Source organism: Carassius carassius, chromosome 24 (genome assembly GCF_963082965.1).
Source record: "Carassius carassius chromosome 24, fCarCar2.1, whole genome shotgun sequence".
In the NCBI taxonomy this organism is placed as follows: Eukaryota; Metazoa; Chordata; class Actinopteri; order Cypriniformes; family Cyprinidae; genus Carassius; species Carassius carassius.
In genome coordinates, this window is record NC_081778.1 from 30,046,436 (window position 1) to 30,067,615 (window position 21,180).

Below are 21,180 nucleotides of genomic sequence, written 5' to 3' on the forward strand. Positions count from 1 at the left end.
AAACTATCGTGGGAGGGGCCTGTCTGTGTGACGTCACAAAGACAGGTATTTGAGATGGGCTTGATTTGAGAAAGGGGTAAAGATTTTAGTAGATTAAAAAAAAATAAACTGGGTGGATTTTTATCATTTTAGGGTGGTTGTGTACACACACTGCAAACATAAATTTCAGTTCAAACAACGTGTAGAATTGTAGAACTTTAAGAATGTCACCAAAATCATAAAAAATATGTTATAAATGCTGTTGTCATAAATACTGATCATACATGTGTACACAGAATAATATAATGTTCTGCTAAATTATATATATATATATATATATATATATATATATATATATATATATATATATATATATATATATATAACAGTTCAAAAGTAAATGTCAAAATAAAATAAAATATATAAATCTAAAAATATTTAAAAACAAATGTAAAATGTAAAAATAGTAAAAAAAAAAAAAAAAAGTATTGTAAAAACAAAACAAAACAAAACATGAATGAATCAACGAAGTTAATAGCACTAAAACAGACCTCCACAGTCAACTCATATGTATGATACAATAAATGTCTAGAATAACCCATCCAAAAATTCACCCTTGTTAATTTCTGGCTAATTATTGTGGTGGAGGAGCTGGATTTTCAGCTCTGGAGTTCTGCGTGTCACAGCAGCCACAAATAGCTACATGTTCAATAAAAACTACCCAGTTTGAGGGGAATCCCACGTGACGGAGCTCAAGATAACAGAAAACTGAGTTGTAGTGCAGCGTTTCTGAAACACCGTGAAAAATGAGCAGCTGTGGACGGAAATTGCTCTATTGTTTTCTACTGTTTTTGGATCATGACTTCAAAACAAACACTGGGGACGCAACTAGAGACCACTTATTTTTCAGCATGAAAATAAGATCCATTTCCTTCAAAAGAACAAGAAATGTATGAACTGCTAAAGAAAAGGAGCCACTGGAATACTGTGGCCAATGGTGAAAAGCAAAATGAGGTGTGATACCACGGCGAGAGACGGACTGAGAAATTTTCGTTTTGGCAGATCTGCTGTCTCAATTAAATAAAGACTATGATTTCTCAATTAAACAAAGAAAAATATATAACATATATATATATATTTATATATATATATATATATATATATATATATATATACATATATAGGCCTATATATACAGCTGTCCCATACAGTATTTGGACACCTAAGACGTATTTTTATATATCTGTTATTATTTTTAAATATGAAGCAATATTGTTTCTTGGCTGTCAAACTCTTGAAAAATTATCTCTAGACCAAATGGTAAAAAATAATACATTATTTGAAGCATAATTTGTTTGCAGATGCCACTTGGTTTTGATAATTTCTATCTAATGCAATTAAATCTACTGTATGTGCACTTAAAAGAGCTGTGGGTTAGAGAAAAGTCATGAAAAACTAACTCATGCCAGTTTTGGACACAGAAAAAAAATCTCTGGTGTGGTGCACAGGCAAGAAGAGGAGAGATGAGAGAGAACCACAAACATGAAGCTCGCATTTGACATCTGAAACAGCTGAACTCTTGTTTCAGTACAGATGTGCAATGTGTGGGGAAAAAATACTATTAATAACACAATGTGTGACTTCCTTTTGTGTACTTGGGGTGACATTTCCACAGGGTTCAAATCGCGTAAAGTGATGAACAGAGTGATCGAAAAACTCCAAAGGCGACAAAAAAGCACTATAAAGGTGGCCGATAAAAGTTGTGCGCTATATTTAAAATCTTAAAATAAAACAAAAGTTAATTAATTAATTTCAAATAGTTTTTAGTTTATTTAAAAATAAAGAAATAATATAAATGTAAAAAATTTATATAATTAAAAAGAAATATAAAATTTTTTAATAAACATAAAAATTCAATTCCAAAGTGAAATTAAACAAATTAAACTTTACCAACATCCCAAACATCGGGACCCAAATAAGATAGCTTATTTTAGACAGACAGACAGATAGATGGATAGATAAAAATAAATTAAAATAATTCTTTTATTTTATTTAAAATTTATTTAAACTATTAATAAATGTAAATAAAATAAATGTAAATAATTTACATGATACATTTATTTTATTATTAAATAATAAATATATTTTATTTAATTTACAATGTTTAAGTTTGTAGCTAAACCTTTCCAAAATGTTGAAAACAACTCATATCTTATTTTGTTTGATAATCAACAATCCTGTGGAGAGTAAAAAATTCAATAAAAATAAAAATAAAAAATAAAAAAACTTACATACAAAGCTTTTGAATACTATAATATAAATATAAAATTTTATATTTACTAATATATTTTCCTTTTGTGTTCCTTTTGGTTAAAACAATTTCCACAAAGTTTCACCAGTGAAGAACAATATCGGACAAACTCCGAACAGGACAAATAAGCACCACAAGATTTGTGCACTATTTTGCAAATCTTCTAAAGTCATACAATAGTTTTGGTGTTTCTCCTTTTTGGAGCTTGACAGATGTGGTCACTAATAAATGCCGTTGTAGGGATAAAAATTACTCTTTGTGCATTTTTTATAAACTTTATTACTGGGTATGAATGGGAGCAAGCATCTGCAGGTGGTGTTCCTGAATAGCAGTAGGGAGCCGTGCACACAGTTTTGTGCTCTCCTGAGCAGCTCTGAATAGCATTACCATCAGTCCAGTATAAATAACATGAAGTGGCATCACGTAAATAGTTAATGATGCAAAAAAATCCACAAGGGGCTTCCCTCCTCCTCTCCCGCAGCAGCACTGCTGCTCTGTGCCTCCTGCGGGGAATGAAGACCTGCCACACGGGTGTCTCCGCGTGACAACTTAGCCTGTGGACAGTAACAGGTGGCAAAATATTCAAAAGATGCTGACTTTCAGACAATGGAGAGAACACCTCTGTGTGCAGATCAGGATCATAAGAACATGGATTCACTGGGCGCTCGTAATCTGTGTGGGGAAATATAAAAAACAGAGTGTGCATGAGGCAGACGTCAGTCAAGTTTATAGGACTAGTTCACTCAAAAGTAAAAACGGTGTCATCATTTACTCTCATGTCAGTCATATGGTTTAATTGAGGAACCCAAAGTTATTTATTTTGTAGGCTGCTCTTTTCCATACAACCAGTGTTGGAAAAGTTACTTTTAAAGGTAATGCATTACAATATTGCGTTACTCCCTAAAAAAGTAACTAATGACATCACTTAGTTACTTTTTATGGGAAGTAATACCTTACATTATTTTTACATTACTTTAACGTTACTTTTTAAATATGAGCAGGGCTTGATTGTTTTTAATTTAAGAAGTTCTATTTATAGCAAATATAAAAGTCCCTTCACACCAAAAAGTGTAATGAATAAACCTCAGGCTGAAGGAAAAGTAAACTCACGTCTGTACAATAGAACGCAGGAGGAGAAGGTTCAACACTCTTCCAAAAAAAAATAAAAAATTCATACGATTGTTAGTATATCTAAAGTCATTTTTGTTTATTAGTATGGTTGAACTGGATCATCAAAGGTCAGCAGCAAAGACTTGAGTTAATAAAATGGGAATAGATACATAAGTGCTGTTTAACATATTTCATTATTGCAGGTTTGTGTCATATTCTGAGTTTGCATTTCATTGTTTCAATTCATTTTGATGAATACTAAATCATTTTTTTTTGCAAGTAGGATGAATAAATGCACATTCACATTTGTGACCCTGGACCACAAAACCAGTCTTAAGTCGCTGGGGTATATTTTTAACAACAGCAAAAAAACAACAACAACAACAAAAAAAAAAAACAACAACAACAAAAAAAAAAACATTGTATGGGTAAAAATTATAGATTTTCCTTTTATGCCAAAAATCATTAGGATATTAAGTAAAGATCATGTTCCATGAAAATATTTTGTGAATTTCCTACAGTAAATATTTCAAAATTACATTTTTGATTAGTAATATGATTGCTGAGAATTCATTTGGACAATTCAAAGGCAATTTTCTCAATATTTAAATTTTTTTTATCCTCAGATTCCAGATTTTCAAATAGTTGAAAGTCTCGGCCAAATATTGTCTGATCCTAACAAAACATACATCAACTGATTATTTATTCAGCTTTCAGATGATATAAATTTACACTTAAGACTGTTTTTGTGGTCCAGGGTCACACTTAGTCTAGAACTACATCATGTTTACACAGCGTACACAACGCCTCTGTACTTCCGATTTCTTGTTAGTCAATAAATGAGAAAACCAAGTAACTGGCGTTACTTTTTGAAAATATATTTTCTTATAAATTAAAAAGTAATGAGTTACTTAATTAGTTATCTTATTGCGTACAGTAACTTGCATTACTTGTAATGCCTTACCCCCAACACTGCATACAACATACTTTAAGTGCATTGCAAAAGCTCTCAAATGACAAACATGCATATCTTGCAAATTCTTTTTTTTAATTCTGTGTTTACATCTCGCAATTTTTTTATACATATAATTCTGAGTTTGCATCTCACAATTCTGACTTTTTTTCTCTGAATCCCATGTTTACATCTCGCAATTGATGTTGTTTTTTTTATTCTGAGTTTACATCTTGCAATTCTGACTTTTCCCCCCTCAGAATTCTGAGTTTAATTTTTCGCTGTTCTTTACATCACACAATTCTATTTTACAAAGGTAATTGCAAGTTTTTATCTCACAATTATTCATTAGACATCTAAATAGCCCACATTAAAAGAAAGCCTGCTCAGGATATAATAAATACGCTGAATTAAATTACTGTACCATTTTTTTTTTGCTAAATTTGCTGACTACACAGCCAACACGATGCAGTGTTTGCGGTAAGGTTTTAATCTGTTTCATGGGCCGGTCCAGAGAGAGCTTCACCCGGCTCTAGGTAAAGATGTAAGACAGCTCCCAGAGACACAGACAGTCCTTAGGTGAGACAGACAGGGCTCGAGAGGACTACATTAGCTCCATCACTGGAACACACTTCTGTGTGCTAATAACCAGTGGAAAGTTATTAATGCAGAGAGGGACGCCACTCTGAAACAGCTGCTCTTGCCACAGCCAATAATAATACAAGATAGATAGAGAGAGGGAGGGGGTCGAGAGAGACAGAGAGAGAGAGAGAGAGACAGACAGATCTTAACAAAGCACACACACAGAGTTGGTGGGCTCTCCAATGAATTGTTTCTCCTCTGACAAGCAGCTCATTGAATTTCCCATCATGCACCTGATCGGTCATTCAGAAACACAAAACACAAATAAGTCAAGTCGACCATCTGCTTGTTAGCAGCGCCTAGGAAATTCATACAAACTCACAATAAATAATAAATTACTTTGACAGGCCAGAGACCACCTGAATGGCGAATCAAATATTTGATGTTATTTAAGTTACATTCATACTCATTTTCTAAATCAGTAATCAGCACAGCACGCTTCATTAACAGTGACCAATCAGAAACGAGCTGGGATCTCATTTTACAACATGAGCATTGCTAAGACGTAAACCATCTGCTACTTGTAGAAACAGAAAAATCAAATTAATCCGTTCTTATCATGCATTCTGATTTTAAAGCAATTAAAGATGCTCTTTGTCTAATCGCAGGCGCAGGAGAAGCACCGTAATGAGCGATACAAACTCGACTCTGAACTTTCCAGGGTTCTCGCCGGCACGTTTGGAAAGTTTACAAGCCGTGCACACTCCAGTGAGCCGTTAGAGCTACAATGCAGATGTTGGCGACAGCAATGAATTTTTTATTAAGCATTTAATCATTGCACAAACCGAGAATTCCCATAATATGAGGCCCAGGCATAAACTACGGAGGTGCCAAATCACCCGGTATAATGTTTTCTTTTTTAATAAGAAATAAACAGATGCCAATAAGCAGAACTTGTTTTTTTTTTACATTACATAAAGCCAATGATGAACTGGAATACTGAATTTGCCTTAATTAAGCCTGGGGATAGATCTCTCACAGAATGCAAATTTTTGTTAAAAACAATCCGCCGTTTCTTCTCCCAACCCTACTGTCTCTAATTTCTAATCATAATGGATTCATAAAAAAAACAGCAAACAAGTACAGGCTCCTTTGAAAAGTGCTGAAGTATCTAAATTGCTTTGATAAACTTCCCCACAGACACGTGCACACACGCATGCGGTCACCCACATGGCACTTACGCGCTCCGTCATTAAGACCTTCATTAAGAGGTCAAGGATGTGTCAAGTGGCTTAAATTCGGCTTGCTGTCTGACATCAAACCCAAGAACTTTACAAATGGTTTACATTAATCATTTTAATCATTAAGCTTAATCAGGGAGCACAAAATCAGTAAAATATAAGTAAAATTAAGTAAGTAAATAAATAATTTAATAAGCACTTATACTTAAACTGGGAACACAAAATCAGTAAATAATAATAATAATAATAATAATAATAATAATAATAATAATAAAATGACTAAATCAATTAATTGTTTGCAATAATACTTAACCTGTAAACACAAACAAACAAACAAAAAATGATATAAAACATTAAACAAACAAACAAATAAATAAATATCCTGGGTAAAACTAAATGAGAAAATAAAAATTATTTTCATTAAGGGTCTTTCACAGATATTTAGTATAAAAAATGTAGTTACATTTATAATGTATCTGAAAATTATAGATATTATTAGATTTTTTTTTTCCATTTCTTTCACCTTTTATAATGCTAATCAATCTGCTGCATTCCTTGCCAAAAATAACTATGGTATTTATTAAATATTGTCTGTTTAAAATCCATAAGCCTATCAAGATAATGCATTACACTAAGTTTACCATGGTTCAGGGGGGATAGGCACATAAAACACATCTTATGCTTAAATCACTGTACTTATGGCCTCTTGGGGCTTTTTGCTTATAGGTTATATAGCCTACTCTCTCAATGAAAATAAGTTCAGGAAAAATACAAATTATATCAATATATTACACTAACACATCAAATGAGCCTAATAATGTATGGTTAAAAAGTTGCAGATGCAAATATATTTGGTGGAAATTCTTACTTAAAACAACATTAGAGGGATGGTGTGTTTGTGTTTCTCTCTCCTCGCTGTGTCTGTGGGTTCATGTTAGTGCCTATGGTTGAAATTCATGAAGTGCCCCTCTGCAGAGCTCAGTTGGCAACTGAACTGCAAGAGCAATGAGCTCATTGTTCTGCTCTGGAAGCTTTTCTCGATTTTCAAAGCAATCAACAGCTGTCGATCGAGATGTCCTGGATCCACTCCATCTATCATACACTATCATCCAGATTCACAACAACAACAGGCAATGAATATCACAGCAGCACAAGTCTGCACATACAAACCAGCACAGCTAGTAGAGGTCATCCTGACCAATTCAGAACACTGTACTAGTGTTCTGAACTACTAGTAAAATTCACAGGTGACACACACAATGTTCTTCAACCACAGGCAATTTATATCGATTTTTATAATAATAATAATAATAATAATTTACATGACTTTAATAATTAAAATTTCATAATCTTCATTGAAATTTACATTTAAAATCATGGTAAATTGAATAAATAGTAAAATAATATATTGTGTAAAAATATTTATATAAATAATATACTTTCTATTTATTATTATAAAAATTGCAATATTTTATGCTGAATTTCCAATCATGCTAAAATTATGATCAAATTATTGTTAAAATATTATGTAATTGTGTGTATTTGAAATACATATACAGCAAGCACTGAAACTAACCTTTAGTAATATTTTATGCCTAATTTGTGATGATTAATAAATTATTTGAATACAAATATACATACATAAAAACATATATTTAATTGTGTTTATTTAGGATACATAAACTGTTATCTATAAAACTAACCTTAGAAAGACGGCATTTTAATCCAGAGCTATCTCAAATGTTATTTCCACAGCTGAATGATTAATAGGCCTTATTGTAAATGGTGGAGGAAATTATATAATTCTTTCTTCACAAAAATAACGGAATGTCCTCCAGTACATGTATGTCTTCTAGAAAGTATACATTTTCAGTGAGTTTATAGTTCACAGAGCAAAAATCCCTCATAATTGAACAAACAAATGGAAGATGTAACTAGAGAAGAAACTAAACCGCCGTCACTGTAGATTCCCTCTCGTCTTTCTCAGATATGCCCTCTCGTCTCAGAGCTATCCAGGTCAATGATGTTTTCCAGATTACACTGAAAGGTAAAAATCCTTATTCGCTCTTGAAATGTCACAAAGAAAACAAGTGCTGGCATGAAATGTATGCTTCAGCCTTTTTGAGGGTCCCCAGCTTGTTAGCTCACAAATGAACAATAGAAGACAGAGGTAAAATGACAACCAATCAAATAAATTAGGGGAAAGATGAAAAAAAAAGGACGACAACGGTGAGGTGCTTTTGTGCAAATATTTTCTCTGCCGATCCCTTACAAACATAAACATAAATCAATGCTTTTAAGTGAACAATGCATGTAAAGTTAACTATCCATGCTCGGAAATCATTTTGCCGTGATAAAAATTCAATCACAATATCGCTGACCCCTTTCCTTTATAACTCGAGCGAGAAAAACCCTTCATCCGAGAGCGTTTTCTCCTGAAACGAGCAGATGTGCCTCAGCGAAACAATAAGCATGGGAAAAGTTAACAATAATGTGATTTACGTCTCTGCCTTGCTAATAAAGTAAATCTTAATAAATCATGTGCAATCTTTCTCCACACTAACCCCTCCATTATCTCACCGTGCCATCTGTTTTCATCAAAACTACATGACTGTGTTTAAAATGGAATTAATATGTAAACAACGTTTTAATTAAGAGTGACAGAGCGCTCGAGAGCCTCCATTACAGCGGAAAAGAACAAAGAAGTAAAACAAGTCAATCTTGTCACATCATTCAGCACGGAATCATCTTGTGATGACTGTCTACTGGCCTTTTTTCCCTTTTCAGTGACAAAAGAGAAAAATAAGGACATGAAATTATCTGAAATAGCTCACACATTAATTGTAACGCCAACATCATGGTTTGATTCCCAGCTGATGCACTGAAAAGTATAGCTTTAAGAAGCATATGCATACTTGGACAACACATTATACAGTACATGTTGCTCTGGGACTCAAGGGGGCATTAGAGTCTCTGCATTAAACTGGGTGTTATTATTCAAGAAGCTAGCTATAAAGTTATTTTAAAAAATTAAACTACTGCTCTGCCATGACAGTTGTTGACCTGAACAAGAAAACTGACCATACTGTATAAGAAGAGCATTTACTCAGCAAAAGCGCCTCTTAAGGTCATGCTTAGAGTCTAGTGTTTAACGTGATCATTACAAATTATGGTCTTACACATTTTCAAATACAATAATGCACAAAATCAAGCTTGTGTGGCAAGAAGTGTTTACATACACGTACTTGAGTACAGGACCTTTTAGCGAAAATTTCTTTACATGAGAAGATCAGTGTAACAGCAATAAAACTTGTAACAATAGAGACAACTTTATAATTTTTTTCTATAACTTTATAAACGTTTATCAAAACTCATTAATTGCTTTTTTTGTACTAATTATTCAAAATAAAATTATTAAACAATAAAAAATATATAAATAATAATACACTTAATTAAAGAAATTATTCAACGAATTCTTAACCTGAGAAACGTCTCGTTACATATGGTAACCCTCGTTCCCTGAAGGAGGGAACGGAGACGCCACTTCGGTGACCGACGCAAAATGGGATATCACTTCGATAGACCAATCTACTTCGAGTGTAAACTAAACGAGCCAATGCACATTGGCATGCAATTATTGCATCCAGCTGCCGCTGATCATGGCGGGAGTATAAGAAGGCAGTAGGTGCAATGCATACCAGGTTTTCGCTGAGGAGCCGTTTAGGAGACCCGGCAGCTCATCAGCGGTACAGCAACCATGGCTACGGGACGTGGCGTCTCCGTTCCCTCCTTCAGGGAACGAGGGTTACCATACGTAACCGAGACGTTCCCTTTCAGTTGGTCACTCTCGACGCCACGTCGGTGACCGATGCAAAATGGGATCCCTACGAAAGTGCCATGGGTGCTGCCCCTTCCAGTGCCCTGTGCCAGCTGCCTGTGCCCCTATTAGGTGTAGGCCGGGGCTCAGAACAAGTAGTTCCACTGACCACTATCAAGGCACTACCTCACTGGGTGAGATTGGATAACCCTGGGAAAGCCTCATCCTTCCCGATGGAGGTCTCAAGAGCAAATACACATATAGCATCCGTTTAGGTGTATATGGAGAAATTTGAGGTGATTAAAACCCTCTTGGGAAGGCAGAAGTCTGCCAGGGAAACACGGGCTCTAAAGCTATACCGTGGACTATACACATACGAGTACCGCTTAGGTCTCAATATGGAACTCAGCCTTCCATGGTTCTCACGGATTCATCATGGAGGCCACGCGCCGGACATTCCATCGCGTCCAGCTTCCTAGGGTGATGGAGGATCTCAACAGGGTCTACAGTCGGACACTCTGGAGCAGTTTTAGCAAGCCGACACTAACCGGGGCCTCTCGGTGCCACTACCCGTTTGAGGTGAGAACACAGGAGGATATCAGCTCTACACGAAGGCTATAGAACCTAGCGAACGTGTTAGGGGTCGCCCAGCCCGCAGCTCTACAAATATCTGTCAGCAAGGTGCCACGAGCCAGCGCCCAGGAGGATGCAACACTTCTAGTTGAGTGAGCTCGCAACCTGAATGGGCAGGGCACAACCTGTGCCTGATAAGCCAGGGTTATGGCATTCACAATCCAGTGGGCCATCCTCTATTTAGAGACGGCATTCCCCTTCTGCCGGCCTCCATAACAGATAGAGGGGCTGTCGCGAGGAGCACTAGTTCGGGGAACCAGGTCCGAGTGGGCCAATACGGCGCCACTAGCAAGACTTGCTCCTCGTTTTCCTGGACTTTGCACAGTGTCTGTGCAAGAAGGCTCACTGGGGGAAACGCATATTTGCGTAGGCCCCGTGGCCAGCTGTGTTCCAGTGCGTCCATGCCGAGAGTTCCCTCTGTCAGGGAGTAGAAAAACTGGCAGTGAGCAGTTTATGGAGAATCAAACAGGTCTACCTGAGCGGCTCCGAACCATCTCCAAATCAGCTGGACCATTCTCGCCATTCTCCCGGGAGCATTGCTTGGTACAGCTCGTCGGCTGTACGGTTGAGCAGGCCCAGAATGTGAACGGCACGAAGTGACCTCAGAACCTTCCAACTCCAAAGGAGGAGGTGGTGGGCGAGTTGTGACATGCGACGGGAGCGCAGACCACATTGTCGGTTGATGTATGCAACGGTCGCCGTGTTGTCCGTTCGGACCAGCACATGCTTGCCTCGTAAGTGACCTTTGAGACGGTTCAAGGAAAGGTGCACTGCTAACAACTCTAGGCAATTGATGTGCCACTGCAGCTGCGGGCCCGTCCAAACCCCTGAGACTGCATGCCCATTGTACGTGGCCCCCCAGCCGGTGGTGGAGGCATCCGTGTAAACCACAGCATGCCTGGAGATCTGCTCTAGGGGCACCCCTGCCCTGAGAAACTCTGGAGCGGTCTCATATGTAACAGGCCGAGTGGTGTAAGTTCCGCTGCGGCCGCCATATGCCCCAGGTGCCTCAAAGTTTCAGTGGGACCGCTGTCCTGCCCTTGAATGTATTCAAGCAGGCTAGCACCGACCGCGCACGTTCCTCTGTGAGGCGTGCTGTCTGTTCGACCGAATCCAACTCCATACCGAGAAAAGAGATCCTCTGCGTTGGCAAGAGTTTTGCTCTTTTAATGCTTAACCTGGGTAAACAAAATGAGTACATGAACAATAAACAATAAAATGATGAACAATGAAATTATGAAGATGAACAATAAAAAATTATAATAATTACAATAAACCAACCAATAAAAATATATATACATACACTCATGCTTAACATCGATCAAGAAATAAAATTCACTTTTCACTGCAAATTCACTGCATTTTATATTTTTTAATAAAACTTTTTTAAAAATTTAAAAATTTTAATAGTTATAAATCATTGCGTTAAAGGTACAATTTGTAAGATATTTCCAGTAAAATATCCAAAAACCACTAGGCTAGTGTTATATATTTTGTCCAGCTGATTAATAACAATATCTCTAATGTTTTCAACTACTTGTAAATCATGAGAAAATTCCCATTCTAAACAGGGACACGGGGTAGTGCAGTCGCCTGTCAATGACGTTAGTTCCCCTTTACTGACGTAGAAACCACATGACAACAATTTCGTGGACAAATGCGGAAGTAGCTTTGCGACAAACTTCAACTAGAAAGAGATGCCGATCTCACTTGTGTTTTACTCGACAGTTGAGTTGTTTTGATTCGTATCTTTACCGAAAATGTATGCTATTGTAACAAGATTGGTATTATGGGGCATTCACGCCAAACGCGGGGCATCGCGCCTCTAGACCCGTGCGACGCTTCTGATACATAGTCTGATCGCGTCTTTACATTGACTTTGTATGTAATCTACTCGCGCAAATCGTTAAACTTGCGTTAAATCCATGATTTATCTTTCTCTCTGATTGATGGCCATCAGCGGTTGGGTAGAAGACAACAAACCCATCATTCCACGGCCCTTCTTAGCGTCATCAAACCACGCGATTGTTTTAGTTTTTGTAGTGTGCCCTCTAGTGGCAGGTCCTACAACCTGTACCTTTAAATATGGGTTTTTATGAATATTTGAGATCCTTTTCATGATTGAAAAGTCAAAGTACCAGTTGTTTCGAGAATGACCCTAAAGTTGCCCTGGCCTGTTTTGTCTGAACCTAAAACACAGTGTTAATTCCTATGCAATCCCAGAATGCATCTGTCATAACCTCTGCTGAAGACACCAGCTCACTATAGTCTGATACACATGTAGAGGCCTGTTTGAGACACCAGCAGGGAAGATGGGGTGGAATTGTAACCCTGCCCCAGATCATAACACCGGCAATTTGCACCGTCTTGCTCCCTTTGTATGGTCTGCCGTCTACCAATAAACAAGCACCTCCATCTTCTTCCTTTCCTCAACTGTATGTTTTTTCTTTTACACAAACACACACACACACACACGGCTGTAATACGATGTTTCCCACCGGATGCATCTATTCCTTTGTGTTGCAACTACAGATCCAAGGCTGCCATCAAAAGCTAAACAAGATCCATCAGTAATTAAGGGAATACAGAGGGACAATAGAAAGACGAGCTGATCTCCGGCCTACTTCCTTTTCTCCCTTCTCAGCGGGCTGGAGAGATGAAGCTGGCAGACAGGACACTCTGAGGATACCCACGCTCACCCTGGGCCATCTATATTCCACCCATGCCTTGGCAATATTGATATTGGCAGTAGAGCTGCTGATATTGGGGACGTAATGATGCAATTAAAACTCGAAGCATTTTACTATTATTGGCACACGCACCAAACACCCCCCCCCCCCCACACAATTTTTTTTTCAGGAGGCAAATATGATTTTGAATCTATATTCACATACTCAGAATGAGCCCGCTCATAATAAAGAAATGCATTGTGTTATTTTTTGTCAATCAATATATATTTCGAAAGGAAGATGCACTCAAAGAATAGGCTTTGTGATCTTATAATGGTCGCATTGACTGCGTTTAAGTGGTGATGTGTTTTACGTAGTGTTTAATCAAGAGTCAAGGAGAATTTCCTCTTTGGCACGGTGGCAAATGAGAAACACCATTACTCGAGATCTTTCCTAATATCATCCACTCATAGGTTACGTACCTCAGCGTGATTTTAAGGCCATATGTTCTGCCTTTGTTCCTGAGATGGCTTCATGTCACTAACGCTTCTTATTAGTAAAGTGATTTATGCCACATTTGCTCCAAATTTTAGCTTGCAAATGAGAAAATGCATTGTGACTCAACCAGATGTGCACAATAAAACAAGATTCCCATTGTAATATCGGGTACTTAGTTTATATGAAGCTAATATATGCCACACTTGGATGTGGCAAAGTCACTCTTTTTAAAATTTGACTATAAATGATTGGAAATAAATTGTGTGTTTTATGCCGGATGGCATGAGTGGGTTGATAAATTAGGAACAGTTTTGTACCCTGACTTATCTACAAGACAAACCTGGTGGAGATCACAGGGATTAATTGCCTCAGAGGTGTGAAACGCCGTTCTCCCATTCTTCCCACACACTCCGTGCCTAAACAATGATTAATCACCCTATAACTATTCTCCAGAGGATCCCAGCGGTTGCCAAGATGGGTCTTATCCGAGGAAATCCATGCACGCAGGTTGGGAAGTACTTGCCAGGTACGGGGAACGCAACCTGTCCCTATTCATTATCAGATTAGGCACGTGTGAGACGTAAAGCGGCCTGCTTTCACTTACGTGTCCGAGTCTGTTGCTGGAAGCCAAAGCCATTGGAGGCGTGTTTCTGACGGACCTGAGGGCAGATGGTCTCTCTGATGATGTATGAGATAAGACAACAGTTAAGAGCACTAAACTAAAACAGCAGAGGTAAAACTTATGAAATTGATGACTAAATGTAGCATTAAGCGAGGTCTCGGAGGAGTTGTGTGTGGAAATCCCTCGGGTGTCAAGCAACCTATATTTCTATAGCGCTTTATTGTTTCAAAGATAACCAGGAAAATAAGCTCAAGTTCAGTCAGCTCAAGTTGGTTGTGTTCAACAACTGTAAAGTTATAAACTACTGACTTCAATTCTGCTATAAGCAGCTCTTCAGAAGACCATAATGTCACTACGCAGCTCAAAAGTTCAATCGGTTAACTCCGAGCAGACTCGATATTTTAAAGTTTCTGTTCATGCGTTCCTCTGATATTATTAACGTTCTGAAACCGGTTCGGACGGAAGATATACCGGTTAATAACGTGTTTTTTTTAAACTATTTTCTTTGCCTATAATTTGTCTAATAATAATAATAATAACAATAAAGTACAGCATTTTCTTTACTCAAAAAGAAAAGGAAAAAAGAGAGATCTGGTAATGTTAGCCAATATTTTTTTCACCTTTTATAGATTTTGGCCAAATGTAGGCTACTAAACACAAAACAAACAAACAAACAAAAAAAATCTAGCAATCAATGTTCCCGACATATCTAGATGCTAAAATATTATTTATTAAATAGTGTTTGTACTTTCATCGACATAAAACATCATCCTTCACATCGGCTTTATCAGAACAGTGAGGCGCGGACACGCTGAACACAACACATTTTGTACAATGGAGCAGTGTAACTTTTTATTTGTTTCATTAACTCTATCTTATTTTGATAATGAACAGACTTCAATATAGCAAAATGATGTTGTGAGTGCATGTAAGGCGTCGACGCGATGGTCATACCAACGCTGGTTGGTTATACAGAAGCAAGACATTATTCAAAGCGGTCAAGCTTTTGCAAAATAATTAAAACTGCAAAGCTTTTGCAATATAAAGAAAACTACTCTCTGCTGTTTCATTTTCCTTTCCGAAAACTTTGGAATGTGTCACAATGAACCATAATTTAGCACATTTTTTCTTTTGTTTAGTTAATCTGTCAATACAATTTAAGTGAAATATATTTAGTGTATATGCCTATATTCTTTTTTATGTAAGCCTATAGTTTTTCTGTTTTCTCCATTCACAGAAGCGCTGCAGGTGCGTGTGATCTGTTGAATTCATTTCACATATCCTCAGATAAACTCTAAGGGCTGTGCATTGCCATTGCGACTTACCTATGATTAGTTCACAGCTGAGCGGATATTTCACTGGTTGGCTTCAGCGTCACATTTGCATTGACAGTCATACATGCCAACCCTCCCTAATTTTCCGGGAGACTCCCGAATTTCAAAGCCCCTCCAGAAAATCTCCCGGACCGACCTTTCTCCCGAATTTCTCCCGATTTCCACCCGGACAACAATATTGCTACACCATCTGTCACTGGGCGCCGTTTTAGACCAAACGCTTGCGCTCCCATGGCGTCTGTCGTTGCTATGCAACCAAACTGCGCTCTCCATTATGACGACGAAGAAGTATCAGCAAAGGATTAATTGATTTCTAGCCTCACCTCGGCTCGCATTAGCTTTACTACTAGATATATTTCTGGAGATGAGAAGGAAAAACCCGCCTGGAAAAAGTAGCGCACCACGTTGCTTCCATTATGAGCGTGCTCACCGCGGCCGCGCACCTACGGTTGAAATAACGACCTTGAGCGCGAAAAAGATGCGATATGTGAACGGCCCCTAGAAGCAGACGTCTGAAATGAAAGGCAAGAACAGCTATTTATTTAGCTTTAGACTTTTACATGAAAATTAAAAAATGAAATGTCATAATTATAATGTTTTGAGAGTTTAATTATGTAATTGTTGCATTAGGCTATGAATTAATAAATGTTTATTGATAAGATCTAGCTATTTCATATCTCTTCATTTACAGTAGCTAACAAATTAGGGTCTAACCTCCTGAGGAGAGGCCTTAAGGAATTGAATTTGTCAAATAAATGAATTACATTTTTCTTTGCGTTTGTGTATGTGATATTATATATGGCGACACATCGTTTGTGTATGTGATATATATGATGACACACAACCAGAACTATAAAATTTGATTTCGTTTCTGGTTCTGGTTCTGTTCCTGTCAAAATTTCGTTCCTTTCCGGTTTTCATTTTCATTCCTTGAACCGGTTCAGAGCCCTGGCCAAGTCAATTCAATGTTGATTCAGTTCAGTTTAATAACTGTAAGTGAGTTCAGTACAGCTTTACGGAAGGCAATAGTGTTGTTATTCAGCTTGAGATGGTTCAGTGCTGATTCAGTTCAATAACAGTGTTGATTTTGCTAAATTCGTCAATTGACCCTACGCATGGGGTTTGATTGACAGGCAATCTGACCAATCATAACACCGTATCCATCATTTTGTCTGACAAACAAACCAGACAAGAGAGTAAATACATTTTGGTGGTCCTAAACTTGAAAAATGGTGTGTATTGATGACTTTCTGTGGTTGAAACAATTCAGGCTTTAACTAGTAAATTATGAAAAGATGATCAGTTCATGTGCCGCTTGATTTGAGGTGCTACAGAGATCTGTCACGACACATTAAAGAGCCACAAAATGTTTTTTATTGTTTGAATTTCTTGAAAAATGACATCATTTGAAAGCTAAGACTTTGTTTCATACCAAAAGTAACCTGCTCTGTCTTGTCTGTTGCTGTGTTGTCAGGGTCTTCTGCTCCACAGATGTATTTTTCACTCCGTGAGAACATGATGTGTGGTGTGAGAATGGCATGGCCTTTTGGACATAGCAACAGTAACTAAGTGGGGTGGGTCAAATTAAATTAAACTATGAAGTAGTTCTATTCAAATCAAATAATTTCAGTGTCATGTTAAATCATGTAAAAACAATTCAAATGAATCTATTAATGAGTTCAGTTCAGCTCTAAAAAAGACAATAGTGTCTTTATTCAGATTAAGTCAGTTCGGTGTTGATTCAATTCATTTCAGTAAGGGACCATTCACAAAGAACGCATCTTTGTGTTTAAAACCACCAGACGTGGTGCTCAGGAATGGTGTTTAAAAAGGGCAACACAGAATGTGAGGTTCTTGACTTGAGACACGTTTTTATAACCTGGTATATTCAGTGACAGAGGTATTTCTCTCCAGGCTTTTTTAAAAAACAGGTTGTGATAATTGCTTGAAGAAATGAAATGAAACACCCTGAGCACCTCCTGCACCATGTTGCCATCAAATAAAACTCGCTAATGTGAGCAAAATTTTGCAATGCTTGCCCAGCCTCCAGGGTCTTCTGATTGGCCCAGTGTTTTGTAACTGACTCATTGTAAATGATGAGCAGTGCTGCATGTAAAAAAATTTCACAAGGCGTCGTAAAAACAATTAATGTGCAAGAGGCTGCAAAAAACATGAGACGCTAGTGCATCGGTCACACGTCCGACTAGTGCATGTTTACATAGAAAAACAATGGAAAAGTAGTGCATTGGAATGAAAAAACACATTCTGTGTGAACACCCCTTAACAGTGTCGATGCTGCAAAATTAATCAAGAAATATAAAAGAATCAGAAAATAATAGTGCCATTATTCAGCTTAAGCTGTTCAGTTCATTTCAACAATGCTCAACATGCTATTTCACGCATTCTGAAGTATATACACTGCTGAGTTGGATTCTCATGCTAAACATGTCCAAAGTTTCAAAAACGAGGTGGACGTACAATTGTGCCAAATATACTCCTTCCAGGTTTGTAAAAGTTTCAGAAAGTTTTTTTTTTTTTTTTTTTTTTTTTTTTTTTATTATGGCCCTGTATGACATCATAAAGGATAAGGAAGGATAAGTCATTTTGATTTTAGACCGCAAAGTCAACAATGTGACCAAAGAAGTGTGTTTTTGGTTGTTAGGGTAAGATAACATTGTTCCGCTTCCCAAAGAACCCAGTGTTGGGAAACAGTGGATGCAGTCTGTTTCTCTGGGGCAGCAACGGTGTGCAAGTGTGTTTGTTTGTTCAGCATTTCGGTGACAAATGTTTTAAATAAAATTGAAGTCGATAAAGTTTCTGTTTTATTTTTGTCAATGTCACAGCTTGCAGCTTGATCTCTTTGCAAAAGTTTCATGAGTTTGAGACTCTTTAGCTCCGCCCAAAGCAAGCCTCCAGGAGCTCGACTGTTTTTGGAGAGAAGCGTAAATCTGTTTCTGTCTTTGAAAATTCTGATCAAACTAAAGCCTCTTCGGAGATATGAAGGATGCAATACTACTCTGTTTTTACTACTCAAGATTGACAGTCTGATTGGCTGAAACTGTGTGTGTTATGTCTGCTAAAAAGTGTATTTCAAACCACTACTAATCAAGCCAAAACTCCTGTGATCTGTAAAATACTAGATCATGTTCCTGAAAGCATCCTGGCTCATTCTAGCATGCTTTGTTTTGGTTTGAAATAAACGAAAATTGAAGAGAAGGAAAACTCTCTGGCTCCCCTTGGGGCCCAATTGGCCACTTTGGTTTGGTCAGTTAAGGAAAGGAGGTTAGCGTTTAATATTTGATGGCACCTGCAGCGAGTGGCTGCGTGCACTAATGCAGGTGACAGATAAACGGAGCGCGGTCCCCGGGCACCTGCGGAGAGTAAGTGCACGGCTTTATCTCTATACCAGCTCGATATCTCAAATGGATAACTTGTGTAGCCTCTAATTTACATTAGGCAGGGAGTGAAGCGTGAAAGTTGCGGTGAAGGCCGTGACACCTCCAATTAATGCAGCTCTGCCTATGCACAACTTCCAACGGGCCCGAACTTCAAGAGCGCTTTCACTCGCATCGGCCTGCATCTGTCCTGCACTGCTGTTACAGCCAGATTTCTGTAAATACAGATCTGATCAGCACAGAAATGGTGGTTTTTCAGCTGAGAACAAGTAGTGGCATTTGGTAAAGTGGTGCAAGTTTTTCTCCGGAAGTGAACGGGGCCGTAAAACAAAGGCATTGTGGTGGTGTGGTAAACATTGATGGGCTGCTTGCCAAGCACACCCTCGCTCCGTACCGTGCGCTGGTTTCATTTCAATGTGTGACAAAATATGGACGTCCTGACACATCTCTGAATGTTAACAATGGCAATGTGTTGTTGTCGCACAGAATTAAAAAGACATTTTTACACCTCGTAAAATATTTTCACATCGCTACAATATGCAATCTGTTGTATTGAAATAAAAGTGAAGCTACATACCAGTGCTCAACAGTGTTAATCAGTCTAATTTATATGTTCATAAAAAAAAGGGTGAGATGGGTTGACACTAGTCATGTTTTTTAAGGAGCTATGATTATAAGCATTGACTTAATCAGTTCAGAGAGAAGACAATTCACAACATATCATTTCCTTTCAACCCTTAACAGGTTTTGAAGGAACTAATTCTGGGGGCCGAAGAAAAGAAGAAGAGACGAGAGCAGTTTTTTCAATAGAGTTCCATGTGGAAATTTTTCAGCTTTCAATTTGCTTGTACATTCATCTCATCTCTTCGAATGAGCTCCTCCATTCCAGTGCTTCCTTTTGTCCTCTTTCTGAGAAAGACACAATCTCAACTTGATTACCTCCTACTCTGTCATTACCTAATAAGATTCCATGCACCGCAGACGCAGGGTTTTTTTTCCGCTGGTGGCACGCCGATCTCTCCGTGCAGTGATTGCACCTTGTGTGGAGGACTGTTTGCTCAACACTTCCAGGCTTCAAGGGCCATTTCGCCTCATTCTGGCACAGGTGGCAAATGCGCTGGAGGTCGTCGGCTATAAGTAACAGTTAATTAACATTTGAATCGCTTTCTTTTGAAATGTGGAGGGTAAGAATCTGAGTCACGTGCTCAGGCGGGCTGCCGTGTCCCCAAGGACGATGACTCTCAGGGTTTAGACGCCGCTCAAGGGTTAGTTATTGCCTTGAATTCCCAAGGGCGAGAAGTAACCGATCCCCAAAAACAAGACATATGCAAATAAAGATTCGAGATGTGCGATTAACAAGGGTGAAACTTTTACATTTATGCAACTAAAGTGACTAGCAGTGCTATACAGTTTTTTTTTTTTTTGCATTAAAATGTACAATAGGGGTATTTGATTAATTGAAGCAAATGCAGCCAGAAATTAAAATGCCATATTAAAAAGAAAAAGGATTTGTTAGCTAAATTTTTTTACAATTTTAATTTCCAATAGCTTTAAATTCAATTAAAGCTAAAATTGTAATCTCCCTTTATTAAATCAAAGGTGTTAGCTTTAAATTTACAATTGTATTTGAGTGTAATAAAAGCTACAATATTTATATTTTACTATTAATTGTAACATAAATGTTTAAATACATATGAATATATAAATATACAATATATATTATTATTAAATTGCATATTTATTTAATATTAACTGTATTATTATGTATTAAAATTTTATATTTATATAAAACATTTGTATTCATATTAATATTTGATTTGTTTAAAATGTATACAATAACCATGTGTGCAAAAAACAATCCATAAGTATTCATAGGATATGACTCTCACTATATATATATATATATATATACTGTTAGCTTCAGTTTAATTTTTTTTATGTATTTATGTTAATATACATTTTAAATAGAAATATATAATATAAATAATTTTGTAATAAATACAATGTTTTATATTTAGAATATATCTAATATTTTTT